Raw genomic sequence first — 26899 nt, 5'->3', positions numbered from 1 at the left:
AAAGAGTGTTTTGCCTTTTTTCCTCCTTATTCCTTTCTCTATTACTGCCTATGCCATTTCACAAACTTTCTCCAGTCTCCTCACTATTCAGGGGCTCCTGCTATGAAATAATTCTACTTATTAGTACAGCTCTAAACTGTCCATCTTCTTCTGTTACCTTATCTACTTCCTAGATTAGTAAAATGTATTGGCTCACAGGAAGTCCCAGAGTTTTGAGAACTGCTGAGCACACAGACAGAGAAACTAGATTCTCCTGACCTTGGTGGCAGGGAACAGAAACAGAAACAACAGAAGGACAACAGGCAAATAACATTAAGTATCAACTAACATTAATAATTTCTGTATCTACTGGCAAATATTCGACAGGGGCAAGGATGGGGAGATACTCCTTTTTCGTTCCAGAAACATTACATAATGATGTAAAAAAGGTTTTAGGATTTTGTATACTCCTGGTTCCTGCCCTGTAAACACCCACACCCATTACACCATGGTCACCTGTGCAGAGTTAACCTGAGCCCTCTAGATGTACTTAACAATTCCACACCACTTTTTAGGAAAACTGAAAAATGGCTTGGACACCCTGTAAGACTACAAACGTGAGATACACACTCAATGAGGACTCTTTTCTCTTTAATTCAGACAGGAAGGAGAGTGAAATGCTATGAGAAGCCAGATACTAAGTGGAACAGGGCCATGCATTCCCAGGGCTGTGCTGGCACTTGGGTTACAGTGAGCTGTCATGACACTGCACTGGGACCTGCCATGGGGTGAGGAAGTGCAGAAGGCAAACATGGCCACTTCAGATGAGAGAGCAGGCTGCTGGCTGCTGTCTGCCACTCTGTTTGAAAGGAAAGCTGTGTTCCCTCTCATCCCTGGGATGCACTCTTACTTTCACACCACAGCTGAAACTTTCTTTCAATCTACACAGGCGCATTACTTTCCTTATCACTCAAGCAAAACATCTACCACTGTGATTCAAAAACATAACAAAGATCATAGTTTCCAGTGTTCAACCTTTTCGATTATCTTTTTTTCCTCTAGTGCTCCCTCCATTTTATTATTTTCAGTCAGCCTTTTCTTGCAAATGTTTTCATTTTTAATAACACTTAAAGCAGCTACATACTACAGTAATTACTTTTTAAAATTAATTAATACAATGAAGCCACATGATTAAGAACTTCCTAATTATTTGCACAGAACAGGTATCACAAAAATTGGGGGCTCTTTTGTGAAGTCTACTGTAGTTCAAGTAAGCAAAGCAATCTCTGTACCACATATTTATAGATATATATTGTGTGGAGTCAGGAAGTCATTCAGTGTCTCCTACAGACGGAAAAAGTAGAGAAGATTGGAGATGTGGTCACTTGACCACATTTGCCCCACAACAATAACTGACACAATTGAACTTGGCCCTCCACAGCTTTATGACTCAGCCTTAGAGGAGGGCGTTTTGTACAGTGCTGATACAGGTTAAGTCTGTTGTTAACCAAAACACTGTTTTGGTTTCATACTTCCGGTACATGAGATGTCTGAACCATTCCAGCAGCTTCAAATAGTAGTCTATGGCAAAGATTGCAGAATTTTATCAAGAGCTATCATAAGACATTGAAAACACACTGTTTTCTTCCACAGGTTTTATACATCTAAGATAGCTATTTATATCCCCTTAAATGCTTGGTCATAGAGTACATGGACGGAGCTTTTGTGAGTATCAATGAAAAATGCCAAGAACCTGAAGAGAAAATGAAGGACCCCACAGCACATCCTACAGCTCCATGCATTCTATAACAATTCAAGTGAGGCAAGTTATCATGGGTTTTGTGGTTTGTGTGCCAGACCTGCAGCTGTGACTGGTGATGCTAACAGTAAACCACTATGCTTTTCTCTCTCAACTAACACCACCAGCAAATGGAATCAAGACAAAAACATTAAAAATACTGTTGCTTTGCACTTTTTCTATATATATCTCCTTCATAAAAGAAGCACTAACAAGGGCTAAAGAACCTGGAGAAAGTCTTGCATATTGAGGCAATAAATATCCAATTCTGATACCATCCTATTTTGGGCCACATAGAATCTGTTAGCTACTCAGAGACTAGGTTAGGTGAATGAGTGAATTTTTTTATTATGCTACAGTTATTTTTATAGTGATTTCTACTCTGCTTTTCTGTTTTGTTTTAACCAGTCAGAGATCACTATTTGAAAAGTGCAGTTATACATATGTCTTCTACAGAACCTGAAATCAAGGAGGGAATATTCAGTAATAATAATGACAGTAAAAAAACTCAGAGTTTGCAGAACTGTTTCTTCCTAAGCATTATCATTTTGCTTTCCATTCTTTTTCAGGTTCTCCTTCTTTCTTTCAGTGCTCTTTCTTTATCAAGCTCTAGTTTGGTAAACAGAGCACACAAAGTAGATAAAGATGCCAGTGTTCCCACACATCTACATAAGCAATTTTTATAATTGATAGAGAAATTGCCCAAGCGTAAGGTCCACCTGCTGCAGAAGTATAAAAGAGCTGAAAAACAACCAGATGTGGACAAGTGTGAATTCTCATCACATTCCTCATTCTCGTATAGCTCCCACCTGTTGGTATGAGCAGAACAGCCAGAGCAAACCTCACACCAGCTTGCACATATGTGATGGCATTATGGCCAGGTGGCATGAATTCATACAGTCCCCCTGACATTTCGACCTACTCTTAGCTTCAGCAGAGCCAGATCTGCCACCAGAGCCAGAATGCTGTCATTACACCAGTGACATCAGTAGAGCAAAGTCCTAATTGTGGCAGGTTTTTACACAAAAAAAAATTAACTCTGATAATAAAAAGTAAAATTCTATTAATGATAATTAAGTGTGTTCACCTGATGGATTTTCTTGCCTCAAGGCCAACAGTAATCTGAAGACTGCTCAAATACCTTTTAATTAGTATGACAGATTAATACGATCAGTCATTTAACTACGCTTTCTTACTTTAGAGCCAAGAAAGTGAGTGGAAAAGTAAAGTCCATACAAATTTGAAACATTCTTGAATATTTTATTACTTTAGCACATTTACTCACCACAGCCTTTACAAGATCATGCTCACTTAACCACCTGAAGAATTCCTACAAAGATCTAAAACAGGGCAGGGCAAAAGAAAATTCCTAAAAAATACTAACTCATAGTTTGTAATATATTCTGGTTCATTTAGAAGGTACTGCAATATAAACACATATGCACAATCAAACATTACATTGCACATATCTATTTTTCTCACAGGGTAAATTAAACAAAATAAACATTACAGTGAAAGAGTATTTTTTAAATGGAGGAGATATACTCTGTAGTTGAAGTCCTGTGTTTAAAGAAAATGGTTGCAAATCTCTGTACCATGAACAATAAAATGTAATTTGTTCTTAGGGCTGCTATGAGTTCTTTATATTTTTGTGATTATGCATGCATTTTTAGAGATTTATGCAGATACTTGCAATCGTACTATTTAAAATTCATTTGTAAAGAAAAACCATATTTAGAGGCTAAAAAGGAAAAAAATTAAAGTATTTAATTTCAACTAAAATATGCTTATTCTGGCAATCTAAAATATTTCTGTGAGAGAAGTGAAATATGTTAAGTTTTGCTCTTTGTAACTCTTTCAACTTTATTTTTATATTGTGATCAATAAGAAGTCCTAGTAACTTTTAACAGTAACTACTGGAAGTAATGTAAATAGTAATCACTGAAAATGTCCTGTGCTAAAGCCATAGGCTAATAACCGCACAGAGAAGCTAGTATCAAATGGGTCTTACAAAATGACCACGTACCCCCTACACAGTACGTGGAAAGGTTTGATGGGGGGTCATCTGCAAAGCTGTAGAGATATTCACCCACTGTAAACTGCACTAAAGTAAATGGAACAAGCCTTGTACAAGGTGACGCTGATACTTGCAAAACCTTCTTCATGAGTGAGCAGACCTTCTTAGTTTTAAATTTCTTATTTGTCTTATTCTTGGCTCTGAAAGTAAATTGCTAAATTAAAATACTGTGTTTATGTCAGTGCTGAAGCAGCATGATTTTTCAGTAGCATTGTTGTGACCAGGAGTCAAGTTGGAAGTATCACCCTGTGGGCCCACGAGCGTCCATAGAGGCCTCTTCTAGCTCAACTACGTGTTCTGAGACCCTCCTGTCAGCACAACTCGAAGCCAACCTGCTTTGCCGACACCCCAAGGCAGATTAGAAAGCCAGAAGGGACGATTGTTACCATGCAGTCTGACCCGTGTTATTACAAAGGGCTTGGGAATTCCCAGAAGAAATTCCTATTTGTAGCAGAGATTCTGTCTTAGAAAATCATGACTTTGATTTATAAACTACCTTCCTTAAAGAATTCACCATTGCTGTGCTCAGGTCCCACCATGGTTCTTTATTTATGGCATGAGTCACCTACTTTCAATTGCTGATCTGTTAACATGTTTGTCTGCTAGGTTTTAAGCCTTCTGTTTTCAGTTTTCTGTTCTCCACATATACAATTATAAACTAATATCAAGTCTTCCTGTAATGATTCTGTGTTCTAAGTGAATTGAGTAAAACTCACCAAGATAATATATCACCATACAAAACATTTTCTAACAAGTCTTGTGGCTCTTAAGGACATCAGGTTTTCAACATCCTTGCTGAATAGCGGGAAATAAGATTAGGCTTTGTATTCTCTAGCTGCACAGAGCTGAGAGATGAAGTGATTTCCTTAGTTTTATTCTATACTGCCCTGTTTATACCTTCAGTGATTATGTTAACTTTTGTTGGCTACTGTTCTGGATGAAATCCTTCAGTTATATCCATTATTATTACCCATTAGGACACCTAAATGCTTTTACTGTGTAGCACCTCTCATTCTGTAACTTGAGCTGCGCTTTTAAAACATATTGTTTGCTCCAGCAGAGTTCAATCCTTTATTATTCAAGTCCCACACCTGCATTTCCATTATTTTGCCTGAGACTGATGTCAGACTGACAGGTTTATAATTACCTAGGTTATCTCAGCCATTTAAAAAAAAAATGTTAGTATGACCTTTACTCCCACAAGTTTCTGGAACATCCCCAGTGCTCCAAGTTATAATGAAAATCTATATGAAAAATCCAAAGAGCTCTTCTGCCAATCCTTTGAAAATATTTAGTTATTTGTTACCCCAATGTACTGACTTAAGATTTCCAGCATCAGTAGCTTTAGTGACTGTTGGAGTAGGATTTCATAATCACAATACACTATGAGTATGGCAACCTGCTTATCCTCACATATAGAACAGAAGTATTTACATATACTCCTGGCTTCAGCTCCAATTTAACTGCCACAGACTCATTCAATCAATCAATCAATCAATGCCATCAACTCTATAAAGCTTGCTGAACCATTATTGCTTAGTACCCTTCACAGTGGAGCCAAAGTAGACCAAACTTAGAACTAAACATGTATGTGAACATGTACCTCTTAGTGGTAACATGCAAGTGGCAGGAGCTAGCCACAGAAAACCATAATTAAAGATATTTTTAAGGGAGAGGAAAGACCGTAACAAGAAGACTCATCATGACAAAAATCAGTATCCATGAAGCTTTTCCTCAAAAACTCTGAAGTTCAGGCAGTTCTGTGTTCATTCTTTATGTTTGCAAAATTTTTCACTCTTCTTTCCCAAGAACTAAACTCCTGCCTAATTATCTATAAAAGCAAAAAGTGCAAATACTTTGAGATTCTACCTAGCAGAATGGCAGTAAATTTATTGCACAGTTACAGCCAAGTAAGTGAATTTCATAGAATGTTCAAAGCATCTCATGCTGGGCCTTTAACACTGAGAAATGCAAAGTAACGGGGTCGCAGAGGCACAGAGAGCAGTTCTAAACTCAACAAACTCCTGGCAATACACAGCTGGAATGAATTTCTTAAAAAAGATAACTCTTCACATAACAATCCATTCATCTTTCCTGTTGGTAAATTCAAAGTGCATGAACAGTCAGGATAAAACTTTTATATTAGAGACAGATGTAGTACCATGGAATTAACTATCTTTGTATGGAACCGGTGACATTCACAAGTGGTAGGGATATTTAATAGGCAGAACTTTAGACAAATACCAGGCCTAGGATGCACAGCAAGAATGGCAAGGTTATCATCCACGTATGTAATTTTTTTTTATACAAGTGGTAAATAATTTATTAAAAATGTGGAAAAACAAACAATCATTCCACAGAAAAAGTAGTTTTAATAGGCTGATTCTGAGGTGTTCAAAAATATTTTTAATGGAGCCTGAGATCCCTCAATTTTCACTGAAATTGTCAGCAAAAGGGACTCCAATCCTGGTTGCAACAGTAGAGCCATGCATGCAGGTGCAAAGCTGTGTCTTTAAGAACAGAGCATTTTTATGCTACAAGTATTTTTAAGCACACTATCTCAGAATTCCCTGGAAATCAAACACAGAGCATGTGCAAACTCTACATATCAACAGAGTCATATTTTCTAACCTTTTGCTTGATACTATTCCATCCAAATAGAAAAATATTTAAACTGCTTGAATTAACTATTTCTTTACTACTTGTAGTTCTGGCAATATCAAGACATGATACTGCCTGCCTGCCTTTAAATTTTCCCCCCTCAGTTATTATGTAGTGACAGACCACTAACAAAAGCAAACTTGAAAATATAATCATCAGCAACAATACAAAAATAAAGATTGAGAGAACTATTCCAGTTCCCAGTCTATTCATCTGATGACATGCTCTTTTTGAACTTTAAGCTGCTAACCTTTTGATCTGACAATGAGATTGAGTGTCAATTGTGAGTGATGAGGCAAACACATGGGTAAACACTTTTTTCTCAGTGCACCTGCATGCACCTGGCCTTGACTGACACATCGTTCCTTTGAAGGGATGTTCTACAGAAAGATGTCCCAAAACACTCTCAGAAGCCGCCACAGCCCGCAGCAGTTGAAACCAACCCAGGACAGATTGGGGGGAATATTTTACATTGACTAAAAATATTATTTGAAAAAAAAAAGTAAAAAAGAAGTATTATCACCAGGAGACTAACACTCAAAGAGGTGACAGCTTGTTCCTTTCATATTTTAGCTAGATTTAATCTTATATTAATTAACTGACTTAAAATATTTGAAACTTGTTTTTCTTTTCACATAAGAAGAAACAGGAATTTATGAAAAATCAACTATGTTACAAAGTCTTCAAAGCAGTTATGTCCTTACATTCTTTTGCAATATATTCTTTGAAAAAAAAAAGTAGAGAAATCCCAAATATTTTTTTAATGAAAGAATTTAAACCTTGAAATAGATTCCATCGAATTTTCTTAAACTCAAATACTCTTATGTGAATGTTCATCAAATTGAAAGTCATTTAGCTAATATATCCATAGGAATACACTGAGAATGGGAAAATCTGAGTTCTGCAGTAAAAAACTAGGGCAGAGACTTAAGTTTGCAACTGGAAAATCACTAATAATCTACATAGAACATATGCACCCTGCATCTGTTTCTTAATCAAGTGAAATTAGTTTTCATTCTGCATTAGACCAGCAGGCTAGATATTTTCTAGTCACAATGGCTTCTTGATAGGGTTATTTTTGTACGTAGATTAAATCTTAAAACATATCCTCTGTAGTATTTGAGCTGTTTCATTGCTATGTACTGGAAACATAAGTAAGCACATGAAGGAGAACCAGATATGGATAGGAAAATCGAATCTATTTCTTAAATTTTGCTGCATATACCACACAGAAGAAATCTATGTATATTCTGTACACCAAATGTCCTGATAAATTTAAGGGCATAATATGCAATATGTATGAATTTATGAAGAATATTTAATAGCATCTGCAATAATATTCTTTAGAAGATAGCGCTTCCTGTGACAGCCTCGTGACAGAGGACTGAACATAGGTCAGACTCCCTGTTTACCATCTCATACTTTAAAACGTATTTTCTAATCATTAATATCTTCAAATCCAAATACTGCTTAAAAGAGGAGTGTATTTCCTCTAATGATCTGGAAAGAAAAGTAATTGCTTGCTATTAGATGTGTAGCTAGAGACAAGGGAAGCAACAGCAGTTAATGGAAAGTTTTTCACATTGAAGGAGTCACCTAAAAATGATGAGTAAATGTATAAAACAACAATAGGACAGAGAGGAAAAGAGAAGATTTAATTACTGAATACTTCAGCTTGTCCACTTTCTTTGTAAATTCTCTGTCTTTTCAAGTGACAGGAATTCTTAGAATCAAAAATATTTAAATAACTTTTTCACACAAAAAAGTCTTGCTTACCCACCACTTCAGAATTTCCACTCAAACACAGAAGATAAGGTATTCTGCAAAGATTCTGGATGTGCATGCCCTAGTTATTTATATACACACACATCTACCCAGGGAAGAACATAAATGTATTTCATAAGTTACAATGTGATAAATGGTAGATTTATAGGAACTGGTGCATTGCAAACTGGCTGAGTGCTCTGAACATAAAGTGAGAGACATCATTATTGGTGCTATAAATACTCTGCACTGTAAAATCATACTGTACTTTATGTGGCAATACAGAAAAAATAATACAAAAATTGTTTCTGGCTCAACTTAAAATGTAATAACCTCTGAATGATCCCAACAGAAGCTGAACTGAATAGGCACAGGCATTGCTTCCAGTTTTTATAGGACCCAAAATCCATTGCATCATCACAGCTGCAATAGAGATAACAGCATTATCTGATTTCCTAATTGAATCACCTAGATCTCTTTCTTGAAAAGTGAAATGTTTAAGGCTCAGTTATAAGCCATATTCTTTCTTTCATCCATCAAACTCTACAAGATCCTTTGTACATTATGCCTTTAAAGAAAAGTAGGGATCGGTGCCTGAGTTCTTTGGGACCTGAGGAAAACCACTTTGGTAAAGACTTTTAAAAGGGAAGTGTCCGAAACATCATTCTAACGTCATAGTTAAGCATCTGAAGGTAGCAATACCATGAAAAAGTTGGCTGGTAAGACAAATGTATACGTCAGGGAGATGAAGACTTCCTGTGTATTGAGTTCATCTGCTCATTCCACAAACGTGTGACTGTTCTCTACTCATCCTTTCCGGTTTTTCAGGCATACTGAGCTCCCACAGCTCTCAGCAGGTTCAGAGGGAACTTTGGGCCAGTTACCTTGGTAAAGCTCAACCTAAAATTTGAGTGACTAAGGAGCTCAGAACCCTACTTCAAAAGTGACCATTTTTCAAAGAGCATGCCTAAATTTATCTGTCCCACTTTATCTATTATTTGGTGAACAATAATAATACTGACTCACATTTACAAAGGACTTTGGGATCTCCAGCTGAAAGATGCTATTCAATTACTCTCATGAAATCATTGTTAAAAATGAGATTCCCTGTTATGCCCATTTTCTAATCAGCTGAAGAACACTAAGTTCAAAAGTTCGCCTTGATACATAATCTGTTTAGGAAATTTAAAAGAGAAGGCAGAAAAAGGGCAGGAGAAAAATGTCCAGGAAAAAAATCTAGTGATAATTAAACAAAGGGAGAAGAGCAACCAAAATTAAAGAGATTGTAAACTGACTCTGAGAAGGCATAAGAAAAAATCAAATTATAAGTTTGATTGATTTAAGTAAGATTGATTTCACAGAGTGCTAGCAATACTGCCTTTGTCTTTATTCCTGCTATCACACATCATACACAATTCCTAATAGGTTTTTTTTTATTATTTAATGAACTTCCCTTATCAAAATTCCACACAGAAGAAAAGGCTGCGAAACCAAATGATTTGGGAACTCCAACCACCCACAACATACTTTGAAAGGTTAATTTAAGATGTCATATTGTAGGAGGTTTTTTCTCTAATTACGATATTGATCTCATATAGACATAAAGCCATCCCCTCAGGCTCACAGCTTTGCAGTAACCAGTGCAGTCACTTCCCATGAAAAACAAGAAAAAGGTCATATTGCACCTTCCATGGAGCCAGAATTCTTATACTGAAATCTGTACAGTAATGTTTTAAAGGTAATTTTAATAGTATTTATTTAAAATTTCCACTGCAAACACTTTAAATGGATATTATACAAAGGAATTATTGGGCATCAGTTTTTACAAACTTGATCACTGTGACCTAAGTACTAATCTTCATTAAACATCCAATCAAACTTTTAGTAATTTTTGCTTCTAAGATTTATTTTCTTAAAGTAACACCTCCGCTTGGTTTGGCAAAAGACCCAATGAGTTAATGTTTACACTAGATGGGAGTTTCATATGTCACAATCAAGCAAAATAATTTTATACTTTTCAGGTATTTTCCCTTTTTTTTTTCCTAAAATAACATACATCCATGCAGCAAAAGCATGTCTGACCCATTCACTGAATCATCTGCTTAACTGAAGACAAGTATCTTCCCTTCCTCCTGATAAAAAAACCTAACATACACTGTTTATTGGGGAAAACCAGATAACTATAAAAATCAAATCTGTAACTATAAACATTAAGCAGTTTCGATTCACTACCAATGCACATACACTCCACCAAATGATTTCCTGTTTCCACTTCTGCGAACTACTTGTGCATATCCCTTAAGCACTTTTGAGTTTCAGATATGGCTTTTATTTCCAAGAGATGTACACAGCAAGCTGCATGGTAGGTTCATCCGCCCTGATTTAACTGACAGACACTATGTTCCTTCACAGCCAACAGCAAGAAACAGCTCCCTCAGAAGATGAGTCATCCTATCCTATAATAGAGGTTGAATTAAAATAAGATTAATTGCCGATCTGCTGGCTGTAAAACCAGCTCACATCTGTACTGTAAGCTTACACACCTGACTAATAGGTATCTACAACTGAACAAAATGAATCCCAGTCCTTATTTCTCCAATTATTAAAATTAAGAAGAAAGAGTTCAATCATTTAAAAGAATATACTGCAAATGATCAGTTTACCCTGCCCTATTAATTTTTTTTTCCAGTTTCAGCAACAGCATTAATCCATTTGACTGGCACTGCTGACTGCAGTTTTCACCTTCACGCTTCACATATTAAAATATGTCAAGCCAGCCCTGATGTCTGATCTCTTCCATGTTCCAGAAGTATGGTGTGGTGCAACAATCTAATCTACAGAAACAAAATGGCTAAAAACACATTTCACAGCATTGCAAAGGTGCATAAATGTTTTAGAAAGTGAAGCTGTTGGAGAAGGGGCAGAACATTCTTGTAACATTGCACTGACAAGGTAAGTATCAGATCTCTCAGAAATACACAGCAGTAATTAATACCACCTGTAAAAGAACTTATTTATATTGGGTTAGAATTTTTGAGGTGAGTTGACATTGCATCCAGGCAAGGTAAATCAAGAACACATAACACAGAGTCACACATCAAAACAGTATACTCACATTATTTACACACAACACTTAATGTTAGGCACTGACAACCACATGCAAAGATACAGATTTGGCAGACAGTTATCCGTTCTAATAATTTTGTTCTGCATGTGCTTTAAATCAGGAAGTTCAAAGTGGAAACTGCAGTAAAGATGCAGGAAGTTTATCTAAGGAAAGTGAAGGAACAACTTTAGAATTTGACCTTTACATGCTAGACTGTAGCTTTCAAGTCTTTGCAAGTATTTTTAATTGTGCAATATATCATTTCAGTGCCATTCAACAGGAAAGGAATCATGGTTCTTTTCCAAAAAAAATGGGCAAAAATATTTTTTATATATAAACAGCCACTCTAACACTATACTGCAAGTATCTGGCAGGAAAAAAAGCAACTTATATTAGTGCAAGTTTAAAAGTTCTTCAGCAAAACCTCTGAAACTGCCAATTCTTTTTATTTCATTTTTCTTAGGAAGCAGTAGCTGCTTAGCAGTGTGATATTATTTAATTTTATCAGGCTGTTTTACATTTGCACTGAAGAAACAACATAAGAATACAAGGAGTATAATTTGATGATACAAATACAGAATTAAATGGATTGATTGAATAATTTTTAAAAGAAGCTGTATTAATAGAAAAAGTTAGAACAAGACTTAACCATCACGTTGATTCCAAGCTGTAGGTCTTCACAGAAACTTTGCCTAATTATTCTTTGAGGCTGTACTATCTTTTGAGCTTCTGAGATATAAGTTTAAGGAATTTGTCCAGTAAATTTAGCTGCTGAGACCTCTTCCACTGTCATTAGGCTCTGAAGTGGCAAAAAACCACTTTTGAACCATTTCATCCCCGTTTTCAACTTCTGATTTTTCTGGCAAAGGCCGTAATCAGTACATTCAATAAATACATTCTTTACTTTCCACTCAATGCCCTACCTGCAGAACCGCCCTCAACCTGTGTGCCGGGTCCAGGAGTGCCCCCGGCAGGGAGAGTGGTGGCCAGCAGACTGGGGCTGCCCTGGGACACTGCGGAGGGCAGGCTACCTGAGGCCAGGCCTCGTGCCTCTCACCCTACTGCTTTATTGTGAAACTTTCAGGTTCACTTGGACTAGTTTATATCCTGTCTCTCATCAGGAGCAGTTACAATCCAAACTACGATTTTTAAGTTCTACCATGACAGTAAACAAAGGTAGTTCCCCTTTGGTTTGGAAAAATACTTGCATTTGAAAAAAGGAGGAAAGAACAACACTGCAGAAAGCAAGGAAATGGCTTCAACTTGTGACAAAATATCTCCTTTTTCACGCTTGCAGTGGGGGAACTTTCCTACTTTCTTGGACACAATTTCTTTGTTGTCTAGGTCTGATACACTGGAAAGTAAAACCTGTCCAGGTATGAGCAGTGGGCTAACTAGCAAGCTGAGGGAAATTTCCTCCATATATACTAAGAATAGGGTAAACCTCCCTCCCTTATATGACAGGGTTATAACCTCTTGCAAGACATAGAAGTGTCAGGACAGAAGGGTCTTTGACAATGTGACTACTGTACCAGTACACTGCATAATGACTGTGTCCCTGATCTAATACAAAGTTAACATTAACGGGAGGAAATATCCTTTTCTTCACTTTCAATGAAGAAAAATAATGAAAAAGCCATTGACTAACTTTGTACAAACCTATTTGTGCTCTAATGACACATTTACATCACAAGGTGTTTGTACTACAGAAGCCTTATTTCAGTTACAATTAGGTAGTTTAAAGAAAGTGAGGGTACATATATTCACCATTGCCCAGTTTTGGTGGGACTCCTCTACCATGGCAGTCAAACATCCCTAAAGGTATCAAGTGAATCTACCATGCAATAGCAAAAAGCAGTAGTTCTTAGCACCCAACAACTTCTAATCTAGTATTACTGAAACTTAAGGTGACAGGAAATTCACAGCTTTTTAGAATATCCCTGGAACAGAAAGATCCAGTCCACCATGAAAAATGTTTTCCTTGAAATGGTTGTTAGTAATTTAATTCTTTTCAAAATGAAAAATGACTGTAATATGCACATGATATTAGGAACTACAAGTTTGTACAGATTTTCCATGAACGTCATATTTGGTTTTTGAATTACTGCAGAACAAAGGTGCAAAAAAGACTTTTCTCTCCAGTACGTTGTTTTTTTTATTTTTTGGCATTGAAAGATAGCTAGATAAAGATGATGAAGATGTTCATTCACACATCCCACTGCAGTTCATTCTTCTTCTTACTTCTGTTGATGCTTTTGAAAAAGTCTGAATAAATTCTTTTTTTCTAATTTATATGCCCTTCCCATGCCTGCATACTGCCAGTTTAGATACGTCACCTGTAATAACAATGAAAAATTGCTGTGTGCAATGCTCTGTTTTCTTTATCTGCTTCAGAAGCTCGCTCCAGCTACCACAAGGGAGTTCAGTTTTGAGTAGTAACAAATCTAATTTAACCCTAACAAGTCACAGTTTTTTCATCTTAATAGCTATTCTGCACAGCCCAGAAAACTCATTAATGGAAAGACTCTCAAGTCTAGTAGTTCATGTCTTTTATGGGAATGAACTAGCTTACCAAAGAGAACACATTTCATAAAAAGATAGCTTAAACACACCCTCAACTACAATTGTCAGTACTCTACAGTTATTGACACAAGCAGTACCTTCATGCTGCTTCTTGTAGTATCCTGAAGAATCAAGTGTGCTTAACAATGACATACAGAGAAATTTAAACCAAAGACAAGCTCTAATGTTAAGTTTGGAGGTCACCGCAGGTACTCAAATTACTCAGGAGGCAGCAGCATATTCTTTTACTTATCATTCTGACAAGTGATACTAGCTAGACTGACATTCAGAAGGCATGAGCAACTAACATGTCATCATTTGAATTTAAAGTTAACTAAGGAAGCAGAAGCTCCTGTTTCTTTCCATCCTGAGATAAAAATAGTCTTTCACTAATGTGAACCTTGGCACAACTAACAGGAAAAGCTGGATAGTTAGGTCTAGCCTGTAAGGTCAAATTTACTTGGGTATGTCAAAAATAACAATTGAATATCTGAAGCCCTTTAGTTGTAGAATTCTTCTAGGAAAGGAAAATGAAAAAAATGAGTGGAGCAAGATGTGGAAGAAAGGAGGTGATCACCAGCAGAAACATGTTTTCTGGGGGTGACTAAGGAGAATCAATGTTTTAGAGGAAAGAGAGGGAGAGAAAGAGAGGGAGAGAAAGAGAGAGAGAGAGAAAGAGAGAGAGAAAGAGAGAGAGAAAGAGAGAGAGAAAGAGAGAGAGAAAGAGAGAGAGAAAGAGAGAGAGAAAGAGAGAGAGAAAGAGAGAGAGAAAGAGAGAGAGAAAGAGAGAGAGAAAGAGAGAGAGAAAGAGAGAGAGAAAGAGAGAGAGAAAGAGAGAGAGAAAGAGAGAGAGAAAGAGAGAGAGAAAGAGAGAGAGAAAGAGAGAGAGAAAGAGAGAGAGAAAGAGAGAGAGAAAGAGAGAGAGAAAGAGAGAGAGAAAGAGAGAGAGAAAGAGAGAGAGAAAGAGAGAGAGAAAGAGAGAGAGAAAGAGAGAGAGAAAGAGAGAGAGAAAGAGAGAGAGAAAGAGAGAGAGAAAGAGAGAGAGAAAGAGAGAGAAAATAACTTTTTCTCATCTTTGCTGAAGATGAAAAGCAGAAATATGATCTGAATATGCTAAGGAATTAGGAATGCTAAGGAATTTATTTCATTATAATCTTCCGGATACTTGCCCATTTCTAAACCATATCCACTCCTAGACAGAAGCAAAACTTTAAAAGCAAATCAATGCTGGACACAGTATGCTTATGCTACTGAAGCAGCGCCAAGACAAGTAAGCTTGGCTAGAAGTGAGTTAGGTCTGTGGATATACAGCAAAATACATGAACACAAGAACTATATCCCACATTCTGAACTGTCAGTGGCTGCAATAGCCACAGAATTTTGTAATGGATGAGGGCAAGTAAGCTAAATCCTATTCTTACAAAGCCTTACAATGAATAAATTACTATTTTCAGAAGTCAAAAGGACTTAAATATACAACAGAAGAGTCAACAATTCACCTTTCTTAATTTTGAACGCGAGTCAATGGACTACAGAGTTGGTATTGACTGTACTGGATGAAACTGCTGAGTTTCAGAGCACAGCCTTCTCTTCTTAAAGTAGGTATCAAAAGCAGACATACTATTGAAGTGCCTACTTCACCGACCATGAAAGAAACTATGGATGAGTAAGTCATGTATGTATATATCACGTACTGAAAAACAGCTGCCTTTGTTAAAGTCCACAACTGTGAACTCTCATGAAGTCCTACCCTGTTGCTTCTGTACAATGAGTTTTAGCATGGAGTAAACTACTGTTTTCTACTCAACCCAAATGGAACAAAGACAGGCATGAACTTTTTAAAGACTTTTGATCCCATAAGTTTTCATTTTCGTATATTCCTGCATTCTGGCAAAAGGAAAAAAAAGGAAAAGTAATAAGAGAATAATAATTCTGACTGTTCCAGGATTTCAATGAAATCTTTTTTTTTCTAGTTAGAAACTGAGACTCTACCTAAGGAAAGAAAGTTTATAATTAGAGCTTGTGACAGGAAAATTAAAGAGATCCTTGTAGCTGTAAAATGTGAGGTATCATAGGTCAGCCTACAGTAGCATAGTATGAAGAAGCTTCCTGGTAAGAGCTTTACATTCTATCATCTCGCAGTAACCAAGGTCTGGCTATTTTCATCCCAGCACTGATAATAATTCATTAAGTTAACAACCAAGTGAACAAAAAAAATGGTTCAGGTGCTGAATCCTTCCTTATAGATATGTATAATCCTCCACAAGTAGAAATGGCTTACTCACTGTGATAAAAGTATTGTATCTGATTGCTATTCCTTGGACAGAAGCACTACTATGATGAATACACATCATGGTTGTATTTGCTTTCAGCAGCTGGTTTAACTATTAAAATAAACAGTACACAATAGAAACACTTTGACTGCAGAAGCCTCTTATGCGAGGATATGCTTTAACACAAGTAGTTTGAGTGCTCTCCTTACTTCTGCTTAAATTGAGAATGATGAAATACTTGTTAAGGAAAACTACCCTGTGCTGTTATCACCACGTATTCAGAAGGTACAGATCTCAAATCATGAGACTGATCGTGTCATACTGATTTGTTTTTTATAAGGGTAACTATGTGATAATTTTCTCAATACTAGGATTATGACAGACTAAAATTTCTGCTTCCTTTTTTCCCCCCGCAAAAAACTAGAAAATTACATTCAAGGCAGAATTGACTATCATGTAAGCAGTTTAATTCCATAAGGTGAGGCTTTAAAAACCTTCTCAACCCAAATATTGAGAGGTTTATAACAAGTCAAACAGTAGAAGTAAGATTCAAGTGTATTACATCACTCGTGGAGAGAGAGGCAAAAAAATGTGGTCCACAGTGTGTACCTTAAATCTGTCATTGGATAGCAAGAATATTCATAATGGAAAGAGGAGGTTTTTCATCCTCAGCAAAATCCATGAGATAACTCTCATATTTCATTTTCATTACTAGAAATAATTTAGGCAGTATATTTCTGTTCTGAATGTAAAGCTATTTCCTTATTTTCTAAATGATTGAGAAACTGAACAAAACCTAGTGAAAAACATAACCTAAAAAGCCTTAAAAAGAACCATCAGAAAAAGAAAGGTGTAAAAAGGAAAACATTTTCAAAAATTATCAGAGCAATATATGCTGTAGAATTTCATATCACAGCTCTGTCTTAAGTTATACTGGTGCCTACTTTGCTTTAAAGAATGCACTCAATATGCAAGGCTGCAGGCTTGTGTGTTCGGTTTTAATTGAAGGAAATTTCACTAATTACTTACTAATCCAGTGCAGTGCTTTTTCATATGCTTTGCTCATACAGAATAAAATCTGTGCCTTTAAAATTTTAATAAATGGAACTTAGAATGAGGAGATTGGTGGATATAAACAGATTCTTTCACACTCATATCAGCAGTTCAAATCCACATTAGCTTTCTGGGGACCAAGAGAAACCATCTGTTTAGAAGCCTACATGAAATGAGTTGATGATCTTAAATATAACCCCTAACAGGCACATGTTCATCACCTGCTTGATTGACATACATGATGATAGATAGCAGGGAACAAAAAAATAAACTATTTTCACATTGACAGCTGAACCTGAAGTGCAAAAATGAAGTATATTGCTACGACAACCAGAAGTATTAATGCTGTTTATAGTGAAATTGCTCTAGAGATAATAGATAATTTCAGTTGTCATCAGCCATGTTATGTACTAAATTACGTAACAGATTTGGAATAAGGGACAGTCTGTTATTCTAAGTCTCTCTGTACTGTTTTTCACAAATGTTTTGTCAATTCATGTAACCAAAAATGTTTCTCTAGTTCAAAACAGTCAACTTCAAAATTTCACTACAGTGGCTGAAAGCTGGTTGAATTTTGACACAAGGTTTAAGTTAAAATAGGCTGACCCAAATGCAAAGCATTCGGTTTTCACAATATCTTTCTTGTAGTCCAAGTTTTTTGTCTCCCATTTACATTTTTCCCAATTCTATTTCCCTTTTTTATATGGTAATTTACTTTTTGAGCAAACCAGATTTTACTACTACCACAAAAGTAATTTAAAGTTTGTGCTTACATTTAATTTTTATTAAACCAAGCAGAGAAAATGACATGCAAATAGTTCTGAAACTAATACAGAAGCCAGAGAAAAATGGCTAGCTGGAAAAAAATTTTTGGAATCCACTGGAATCCACACATATTCTTCCTTTTTCGCATTCTAACAGTGTAGAGTGCAGTGTAGAGTTTATGCACTCAAAAATGGTTTGCTACCACCACTGCCCCTTAATGAGAAGTCACACTATCATAGAGAATACTTTATAAATTTTTCCACATCATCTATCTTCGCACCAAGGAAAGAAACTGTCTTCAGCAGCAAAGAGGCACTGGAATAGTGACAAAGTCTAAGACATTCCACCTCACACCTTCACGTTTAGGCTGCCATAATCTGCAAATACATCCATTAAGTCTCTGGGCAATTTTTCGGCTGGATGGTTCAAACAAATAATTGCTGAAGGCAATGGGAGCTTTCTCGTACTTGCTCCTTTTTTAATACAAAAGGTAGATTTCAGTAATCATATGTAACTTTTCTGCACTGCAGCAATCCTGTAGAAAAAACTGTAACTAAGCTTTGATTGATTATCTGTGGTGTAAAGTAACAATAAAATAATGAAGACATTGGCAAAAAAGCACCCAAATTCTGCTATTTGGTATTTATTCGTGTCTAGATCATGACATTACAAACCCACACTAGCAGCAGAGTGTGGGCTGCCAAAATTGCCAGCAAGCCAGGATTGATCCATAACAACGTCTGATTTTTCTGCCCATGATTTTACAAAGTGCTGCAGCAACGCTGTGGCAGAAGTGAACACATCCTCCCTTTCATGATGCTACCTGTGATCTGGGAACCATCATGGAGGTCACTTCACTGTCTCCCTATACTTTCCTGAAAGACTTAATACAGCGTTTGTCTGGAACATGCACTTCACCATGAAATTATTTCAGACAGGGATAGCATTTTTTGTTTCAAGTTTCTGTAGTGTTTGAACAAGTTGCCACTTGATCCTTTACGAGTGCTTTGCTTCCTATACAATTGTAATCAAATTTCATTAAGCAGTAACTGAACTAAAATTCAGCCCAACTGCTGAATTTCTGATGAAAGCAGAATGCTGGTTTTATGGCAGGCTCAGAACAAAAAGAAAGTACAGTATCATCATAAGAAACCTAATTCACTTTTACTTTAAATTTCAGTAAAGAACAAAGATCACAGAGAAATAATTTTCATTCAAAGAAAACTTACCTGTTCATAGGTTAGAAAGAAAAGAATTCTGTATTCTTGTGACCTTGGAGGAATAAATGTGAAGCCTCCAGTCTGGAGCCTTGGTTGGAGCTCCAGAATGCAAATATTCTCCACTCAAAGGTGACCTACCTTTTTATCAATGCTTATTGAAGAAAACTGTCAGCAGTGACTTCCTTCTACATTCACTCTATTCATGACCATTTTGCTTTGCTTACAACGAAGACAAGATGTTTACTTCCTTTTTCTGATCATTCTTTAAAGTATCACCATTATTTTATTGGCAGACATGATTTAAAAATGCATTTTTTACCCTGCCCTCAAATGAGTAAGACCAAGAATAAGATGAAGTCCACTTTTATCCTTTGAGTAAGGCAGTCCCAGAATGGTAGAAGAGTCATAGCAAAAGCACTCTCTCCATGCCTGCTAAGAAATACAGTACCCTGCATGGAGGCTCTTTTCATCTCAGAGGGTCTTTGTGATTACTTGACCATATCTACAGTAGGAATACTTTGCTGGAATAAGTGTTTTCTCTGCCAGTGACTCCTGACTGGCCTTGACAGGCAATCAAAGTCTCCCAACAGGTGATGTGTTATTTAGTTATCAACACACCAAAGTGCAAACTTCAAAAACTAGCTTGCTGCGCGTGACTTCAACCTTTTAGTAGTGGGGGTTCGAAGTAAATAAAGGAGCATCATGTTTAATGAGAGCTGAGCATCACACTCACCTGTTCCTCACTTCAAAAGGAAAGCACAAGGACAAACAGAGAAAGATCTCCGCTCCAAACGGATTTTACAGTGTGAAAGATACACACAGAGCACTCTCAATATCAGTTACAGAAGACTGCTGAAGTACTGCGGGTAACAGCAATTTATTAGAAAGCACCTTCTCCACCATATGTAGTATTTTGTTAAAATCTAACAGCAGAAAGTGATGAACAGTCCAACTTTTGCCCTTGAACAAGGAGCAAAAGAGAAGCAGCCTTATGTGGCTTTCACAGACTCGGTTCTCTTCAGAATTGTAGTTGTGGTATAGCACAATTTCATCTGAACTTCCTGAAAAAATACAGGGCAGACCAACTTTTGGACTTGAACTAACAATCTTCTTTTAACTACCAAAAGTTGCAGCCTTAAATCTTCCCCTACCTCTTATTGTGGAACAGAATATAATTTACATAAGTAATAAGGGTGAATGTCATCACATGCTTAAAATGGCCATGGATTCTTTCAGACAATTTTCTGCCAACTTTGTATTTGCTTCATGTTAAATGCTAGATTGTTTTCTTCCATCAGAAATGTTTCAAACTACTTTAGTCACTATCTTACTGTTCAATTACAGTTTATTTTAAGTGGTATTTTATGGTACACAATACACGAGAAAATACAAGTAAAAGAAAATTTAAATCAAAGCAATTTCCTATAGTTCAACTCAACTGAAGAGTGTCTCATTCTTTAATATGAGTCCCCCAAATGCTTTATTCGTGAATATCTAGTGTTTCTATAGTAACTTTATGGACAGTTCCATTAGTATTTGATTTTTAAGTCTGGAAAACAAAAATCATTTTTAATTCGAATGGGATGCCTGAGCAATATGGCTATAAATATATGTGCTGAAATATTGTATCAGTTCATCAAAACCAGGCTTAACCTAAGCAAAGTTGCTAAATTAATGATTTGGGTAAGATGCTGCAATTTAGCGCTTATACATGTTTCAGGATTTAAATAGCTTTAAATGATTAATTGATAGAGGATTTTATGAGTCAACTTGCTCTTAGTCTCTTTACAAATCCACCTACTGTCCATACAGTAAAATTTCAATATTCTGTGGGGCTATTTTCTCTTTAGGCTTTTAGTTTTTTCCCCGAGAAACTTCTAAGCCTAATCCTCACACAAGAAGTACATGGTACAGTAAGAAGTATTTCCAAATTAAAAAGGTTAAGTGCTAGAAAATCTGACTGCCTTTAATCCTTTCTCTTGCCACCTCTTCTTATGGTTGTTTATCCTGGTTCCCCTTTTTAGTCCATTACTGGATGCAGCATTGATTGTGAGGCAGGTAACAAACTAGATTTACTTCCAGAACAAGTGGATTCTGAAACCACTTAGTCCAGAACAACTTCCGGTAACAGAGGTATTTCCTTGGCACCAGTAGACACCCAACACAATTCCAAAACTCATGAAGAGGATTAGGAACTCAAAAATATGAGTGATGGAATCATCTGTTAATCACTAGAGAAGACAAATGCAAAAGTTAATTCCTCTTTAATGTGTTTCTACACTTCTGGTTTATGTCTGTAAGATATTTCATAAAGGGTATTCTAGAATCATAGCAAATTTGATGAATGAAATTAGTTTAGAAAAAAATGAGTAATTCCAAACCTTTTGTTCAGACACAAATATTACTTACTATATTAATTATAACATCTATATTCAAAAAAAATTAAGTATTGGGTGAGTGATTAATTAAGATTTCCATGGATTTACAAGGGCAAGACTACAAATATTTTCCAGATTTGAAAATCACACATTTACTCTTTTTTTCCTAGAGAATTAAAAAAATCATTACCTCCGTAGATTTTCTTTAAGTCTCAAAATAGCACATTTGCAATGATGTTAAGGGTTTTTGGCAAACTTTCAATTTTCAGTTAATGCACAAGGATTTGGATGGGAGGCAATATTTGAAAGAGGTTGCAGAAAATTTTCCATTACATGTCATCTAAGGTGAACTGTTTTCATGAAATTAAAGAAAAAACGTTTATACTGTTAAAGCAAGCAATTTGCAATACTCTGGTCATATCTGATAGCCTGAAATAAATGGCTTTTGCTGAAGACTGTGCTTTGTGCTGGACTGAATGCTTATCCTCATTTAATTTATTGCTGTCTGGATATCAAACAAGTGCTAAACATAAGCAGACCACTGCTAAGTAGTGCACTTACACTGACAGTGGCTTCTGGTTTGTGCTTCATGCAGTCACTTCCACATTTATTCAGGGAAGCTTGAAAGGACAAAAAAATCAATACTAATATAGTAGACCAATTCAAATTTGTTCTCCAGAATATCCTGTTTAGTGTGCTGCTCACACACTCTGAAATTTTATCAGGAAAGTCGTCAGTTCTGAGCTCATGAAATGTCTTATTTTTCTTAAATCGGATCCATCTATGGAAAATGTATATTAGCTTAGGAAAGAACAGAAGAACTTAACAGAATTACAAAATCTTTAAGAAGCCACCGCTGACAAGGTATAGTTCCCCACCTGGATGATAACAAATGTGCTACATCCATGGCATCAACTGAGGACTGTTACCACCACCTAGCCCATGTAAAAGAATTGCTATTTATCATAGAACAATGTTCAGTGTACACTGACAGTCAAGCTCCTTTAAACCCTCAGAAGTAATATATGACACATCACAGCATTTTCTGAACATCTCACTAAGAATGCCTGACCCTGAAGTAATTAGGAAAAAAAGGAAATGAAAATCCTATCTTAAAGACACAGCCATAATGGTTTGAAGGCAGGCAGATTAAAGGAGAAATGAAGTAGGGAGAAAAATTTAAAATGAATAAAATAATGCCATACTTTCTTGAAAATACAGTTTCATAGGAATTATGGACACGGCGGCAACTTATAAAAACTGTGTCAATTCTCATGTGTAAGTGGACACTTCCAAAAACAGTAACAGAATATGTCCAGTGGAAACTTATTTTTTATTTTCAAGGTCCAAATAAAATAAGTACCATTTTGAAGCTTGAATTTAATGTGAGCCAGTTTTAGAAGTTAGAAAGTTTAAATTATGAAAATAAAACATGTATCCCCTGGAAAGGAAGAGTAACTTTGTTTAAGAGGATATATTTAGAAAGCCTGATTTTCTGTTAAAATAAGAGTTGAAAACAGCCGTATTCCTTAAAATAAAGATCACCTGGAAACCCTGGTATCTTCTGGAATGGATAATGCATTTCCTCTTCTTTAGACATACACTGTATATAAAACTTGAGTAGTGGCAGGGTTTGTATGTGCTCCCTTTGAACAATATTGAACCACAGTAAGCTCAAACTAGAGAATAATTATTTCTATTTCAATACTTACCAGGATATAAAATGTTTTCAAAAGTAAACTAAGTTTGTGCCTGAAATATTTTTAACTAATGCTAGGACTAATGTTACAATATTGTTATAACTGGAAAAGATTGCAGGTTTCTTCTCTTGCTTCTAATCCAGTTGGTTTATTTGGTACATTTGACAACAGCTCATGAAGAGTTTGTCTGCCATATACTTTCCCCCTCTCCCCTAGTCTTCTCTCCTCTCTCCCTCTTCTACACTTCAAGGGAAGATAAGGAACACTGAAACAACAAATTATTTTGACTAAATTAAGAAAACTCAAGCAGCAGTGGTGTTCTTGAAACTACTTGAAAATAGACATCATTAAATTTGCAACATATTACACAGTAATGGCACACTTAGGATTACCAACTTGTAATTCAGTTGAGCTAACAGGTGACAAGGTGATTAATCCGAAATAGTCTGAAAAGATGTCCTCACTAAACTTAATTTCTAGCTTGTAAAAAAATTGATTACGATATATCCTTCCTTGGAATTTGATTTGGGAAGAATTAACACAAAATAGTTTAGGTTATTATCTGATATAGAAGTTTTTAAAGAGGTTTTTATAAAGAGGTTTTTATAAAGAGGTTTTTCTTACCAAGTTAACAACATAATGCAGAGGATTTAATAAAACTGTAATTTCATAAGCCAGGGCTAAAAAAAACCCATGTTTGCTAAGAGCAAGCAGGAGGTATGGTGAACAAAATCTTACTGAAAAGACAAGTCTAGGGCAAAGCAGCAGCGAGGCTTTGACCACTTTGTCCTTCTCTGTAGGGAGTTATCCCCCACAAGACTAGACAGAGATATCATTTTCACCCCCAAGTTGTTACACAGTCATTACTGGGATAGTTCCTGCAGGCAGCAATCAATGAAACACAAACATTTCAGTATGGATTGGCAGGTGTTTTTTGTCTCCATCTAAAGTGAACACAAAAATAAAACCTGCATGCAGAAAAGATGCCACTATTAGTCCAGGCTAATTGAAATTCAGCTACAATAGAAATACATGGTGATTCTGTCTTATATACCAGATGTTTGTTCTCAGTGCTGACATCTAGTCTTTACATCATTCATTGGTTTAGGAGACTTGTGCAGTAAGTAAAATATGAGAAGCAAACATTTATTTCATTTTAAATTTGCATATCTAAAGCATCTAAGTTGCTAATCCCCTGAAATCCTGTTTTTTTGAATTCCAAAAGGAATATTCAAAAGAAGAATCCTGACAAGGGAGGAAAGCAATAAAAATATTAAAAAATGCTGTTAAAGCATCAACTTGTTCAAAAATAATGCTGCTTAGCTACACTGTGGCATTTCTTCATGATTTCTGTGTACAACATGTTACATAACAGAGCTGGATTTGCATTGAGGGCAGGAATAGCAAATGCTGTTTATATTTCCTCATAATTATACCTAACAGAAAGAGTTCAGTGCTTCATCAAAAACCCAAAAACCCCCATAAAAAACAAACCAATTGAAAAACTTAGAGGTCTGAAAGCTTTCATCCAACAAATAATTGAAAAAAAAAAAAAAATTCCACACTTGTATAATTTAACAGCTGCGAAATCACTAGTTTTAGGCCTTTTTTACTACTTCAGAAAACATATTTGTGACTGCTGTATATCATAGTTAGATGCATTGAGACTTATTTAACTCAAGAATACTATTTTGTGAATGATTTTTTCCAAGTGGCTTATTGATATAAAATGAAAAAATTAAGTAGGGTAGGTGGAGGAATATTTTACAAATTCATGCAAATCACCATGATAGATTACAAACACATGCATGTATGTGTGTATATAAAAACAAAATATAAAAACTACTTAACAGAGAGTCTGCTGCATGCGGCAAGTTATGGCCTTGGGAAAGAACCCCGTCAAATGCCATTTGATTATGCTCAGCCAGGCACATATAAAGGCACATTGCACCAATAATATTTGACAACACTGGCTGTGCTTTTTCTGCTTCAGTGGCTAGCTTGTTCAAATTCTGGGCAAAGCAACACACAAATAGTTTATAAGCAGCTACACTTTCAGCATCATCCTTTCAAAGCAATGACTACACTGGTTTCCTAACAAACATACTTCACATTTCAGGTTTGAAATGATAAAATAGCAAGAAGGGGGAGAAGAGAAATTTATTAGCTCCAAGTCACCAAAAAGATATCATATGAAAATAAAATTACCAGCAGTTAGCTTGAAATTCAACTTTAATGCCCAGTGAGCCCTTCTTTTTCTTTGATGGTGCTTCCAATGCATTTTTTTGTTGCCCCAGCAACTACTGAGCACAGTTCCCTTATCTGGACAGCAAGCTGAATTAAAATGTCTTACACTGGACAATCAAAACTAGATACATCTCAAAGCACTGAGTTTGGTAGCTGTATTTTCCCAGCTATTTATAGGAATAAGTATACATTATTAGAACAATGTATGTGAAGTCAAGAAGGGCCAGGCATCTTCCACAACTTCAATAGCCACAAATCTATCCAGCTTAACGGATCTATCCAACATAACCATGACTAGAAGCCGTCCAAAAGAATTACCTTTAGATTTTTGCTGACTACCTTGGTCAATGACGGAGACCAAAGGCCTACAGTACTTGTGAAGACAGACCTCTGCTAAAATTCATCCATCTACAGTGATGCACAGACTGACTAGATGTTTCCTCCACAGTTGTTTAAGTTCATGGCAGGGTAAGATTATTTCTTTTGTGCAGCTTCCCCTATTGAAATGGCATAGAAGGCTGTGTGGGAGAAGTCAGTCCAAGCGCGAGAGAAGGAGAGGGATGAGACCATAAAGTGTGCCCAGAAACTGAAATCGTGTATTATTTCTAGGGGAAGAAGGAAAAGGCATCTGACCTGTGCCCGAGTGATTTTGTTCTCCATCTTGTCCAAAATTATCCTTTCTCTACCTTAAAACTGTGTCCTGACTGACAGCCCAGCCTCATCTGTCTGCTGGCTGGGGACTGTCCATACTTTGAGACACTCATTATAAGGATGCTCTCATACAGTTCTCCCTCCCAGCTTCATTATCACATATGGCACACACGACGTAAAGTTTAAAAGAAAATATGAGGTGAAAGTGAAAGCACTGCACTGATTAACTGTTTGGATCATTTTGGAGCTGTTCATTTTCCTTGGTTTCAGAGCCCATAATCAATGATAACCTAAGATCACCACAGCAAATTGCTAAATCAGAGTTGTAGGTTTTCATTTGTTACGATTCTTTTGACAAGTCAAACAGCTCACAACATTTCATTTCTTTTTCCCCAGGAATCTGAGTACAGAAGAGAGCAGGAGTGCCCAATAAACGGAGCAAAATGTTGTCAGCTTTGTTCAAAGTCTGATATTAAGTCTCTTAACTTCTAACGTCGCACTGCTCTGTAATACATGGATCAGCAGTTTTTTCACTTCTCACCATCCTACATCCAGCCTTTGCACTGCTAGAAGGATTTAAGTCAGTACATAGCAAAAATAATTTTTGCTAAATCAATCCCAAGCTAATTTCTGTTTACATTTACTCACATAACTCCTTTGACATT

At 36.2% G+C, this 26899-nt stretch overlaps 1 protein-coding gene across 5 annotated transcripts in view; it reads right to left on the bottom strand.

Annotated features, from left to right (window-relative positions):
* SYT1 (synaptotagmin 1) overlaps positions 1-26899 on the bottom strand; it is a 264394-nt gene that overhangs the window by 167672 nt on the left and 69823 nt on the right. The gene's annotated exons all lie outside the window — the stretch shown is intronic.

The sequence above is a fragment of the Corvus brachyrhynchos genome, unplaced genomic scaffold (assembly GCF_000691975.1).
Source record: "Corvus brachyrhynchos isolate BGI_N302 unplaced genomic scaffold, ASM69197v1 scaffold32, whole genome shotgun sequence".
NCBI classification, from domain to species: domain Eukaryota; kingdom Metazoa; phylum Chordata; class Aves; order Passeriformes; family Corvidae; genus Corvus; species Corvus brachyrhynchos.
This window is presented reverse-complemented; position numbering and strand designations above follow the sequence as displayed.